Source organism: Lucilia cuprina, chromosome 4 (assembly GCF_022045245.1).
Source record: "Lucilia cuprina isolate Lc7/37 chromosome 4, ASM2204524v1, whole genome shotgun sequence".
NCBI lineage: Eukaryota > Metazoa > Arthropoda > Insecta > Diptera > Calliphoridae > Lucilia > Lucilia cuprina.
Window position 1 is genome coordinate 90,578,556 of NC_060952.1, and position 2,791 is coordinate 90,581,346.

Genomic DNA, 2,791 nt, shown 5'->3' on the forward strand with positions numbered 1-2,791 from the left:
TCAGTTCTAGTTCAGTTCTAGTTCAGTTCTAGTTCAGTTCTAGTTCAGTTCTAGTTCAGTTCTAGTTCAGTTCTAGTTCAGTTCTAGTTCAGTTTTACTTCAGTTTTACTTCAGTTCTAGTTTAGTTTTAGTTTAGTTCTTGTTCAGTTCTAGTTTAGTTCTAGTTCTAGTTCAGTTCAGTTCAGTTCTAGTTCAGTTCTAGTTCAAGTTCAAGTTCAGTTCTAGTTCAGTTCTAGTTTATTTCTAGTTCGGTGCTAGATTAGTTCTAGTTCAGTTCTAGTTCAGTTCTTGTTTAGATGAATGCATAATTAACTCCAAAACCATTGTTTTCGAATGCATTACCTATATTTGAAAATATTATTATAGCAATAACCATACGAATATAAGTACTTAAATACACATATATGTATGTAGTTATGATGACAGTATGTAACCCACAGTCATATAGTTTTCTTTATTGTTTTCCCTCTTTTTGATATTTTAGCAATACAATTTATTCCCCTCATTTAAATTTTCATAGTTTCAAAACTAGAATGCATGCATACATTTTATAAAATTTAACCCATTTATGAATTGGCAGATGAAAACTTTTGTGAATAAAGTAATAGATAAACAATAAGCCAAAATTCCAATCCTTGATAAATATAAAAATTTTTAGGCTAAAAACAAACATATTAGACAAACAAAAAAAAATTTTAAAATTTAGGTAAAGCTTTTGCAATCCTCTTAAGTTACGAAACAATTGATTATCAGAAAAAAATTGTTCAATATTGATTCTCTACTTTAATTAATAAAGAGGAAGAATAATAATTAAAAGGATTAAAAATTGCAAAATAATAGATTCGTTTTAGAGAAAATCCCTAAAACAAACATAAAATAATATTTTTTCTCTGTTAAATAAATTTACCTATTCTCTCATGGGTTAAAATGATTTTTACATTAGCAATAATATTTGTAAAAGAACAAGTGTTGTATAAACATATATATGGAAATATTTATATGAAAATATTATAATAGAATGCAGTTGTGTTTTAAATATATAAAAAAAAATAAAATATTTAAAATTTGCACATACTTTACTAAAAATATAATGATATTAAACGAAATTATATTTATATACTTAAAAAATAAATAAATTTTAAAATTAATTTTTAAAAAATTTTTAATATATTTAATCTAAGGTCAAAGGTTAATTTAATAAAAGATTATATTTTTTCTTAAAAATAATATTAAAAGTAATCTATTGACTTCTAATGAAACTGTAAGTAATTATGTAATATCCGATAATTTCCATAAATTTTACCTTTGACCTCAATTCTTAATGGCTAATGTTGATAAGTTATGTATGAACTTTGAGTGCAAATAATTTGATAATTTTTATATAAATTTTTATAATAATGTTGAATGTTTTTATTACAAATTCAAAGAACAATTTAAAAAAATATTTATACATCCAAATATTATCAAAATCTCCCATAAAATTTGACCTTTGACCTTATTTGTTAATTGATTAAAATTAATAAATTTTACACAAACTTTGAGTATAAATATTTTAATAATTTTTTATAATTAATTTAAACCATTTTTAAAAATGGTCAAAGGTCAATATATATTTAAACTTGAAAATATAATCAATATCTATCATAAAATTTTACCTCTGACCTAAGTAGTTAATGTTTAAAATTAATAAATTTTGCACGAACTGGAAGTGTAAATATTTCGTTATATTTTTATATAAATTTTAACCCTTATTATTAACAAGGTCAAAGGTCAATTTATTAAAAAAATGATATTTATACTTGACAAATTCTTAAAGTTTAGAAAATACAACCTTGAGCTTTACGTTTTAACTACTTTCAAAGAATAAGACCTCTGACTTTTAAGTACTGTGAAGCAGTGATCATCTTTTTCACATTTAACGATGTTCTACTGTACATTTTCAAATATTATGTAGGTATTTCCCTTATGCCCTCAACTTTTTAACAATATTTTTTTATCTAGCACTGCGGGAATGTTAAATTTCTCCCCCCATTAAATATGCAACAAATTTTTTCACTCACTATACTTTTTGTGTGTGTGTGTGTTTTATATGTTCATAAAATTTCATACTTTATCGTGATATGGCCCCTAAAATTTTGCCATATAACCATAATAGTAATAGTTTGTTGGAAATCTTGAAAAGCTTGAACAAGTGAGAGGGAGAGAGTGAGTAAAAGAAAAAAGTATTAAATTCAAATGATGATAATAAGTACTAGTACTCGTAGTGGTTGTAAAAATAAAAATATTGTGTTGTATAACAATAAAATAACCATTACTTGTAGGAAAACATTTAACATTCACATCCTCTTCTGTCCACAGAGTAGTATGTCATTATTATAACATTTAAACACATATCATAATATTTGTTTCATAATCATACGCTGGATATTTCTATATGAATGATACAGAGATATAAAAATTATTTTTACAAATTTTAAGTAGATTCAGTTGCCACACGGGATTATATTAATTTCATTTACACAAAACGAAAGGTAGATAATAATACGAAATGAGATTTTTATGAATAGAAAGACGTGTTTCACTTCAGTTAGAATCTATTTGTTTAGCAGCTTTCTAGACAAATTACTAAATACATACTGCGTATCGGAAATGATAACATTAGGGATTATGTTTGATGTTTCCAGGTTTAACTCTTAAAAGATTCTATGGGTTTAATCCAGTCGAATTCGTTATGTGAATTCTCACTCAGGACACTGCTCCAAACGAGCTCATTTTAACAAGAATATGTGAA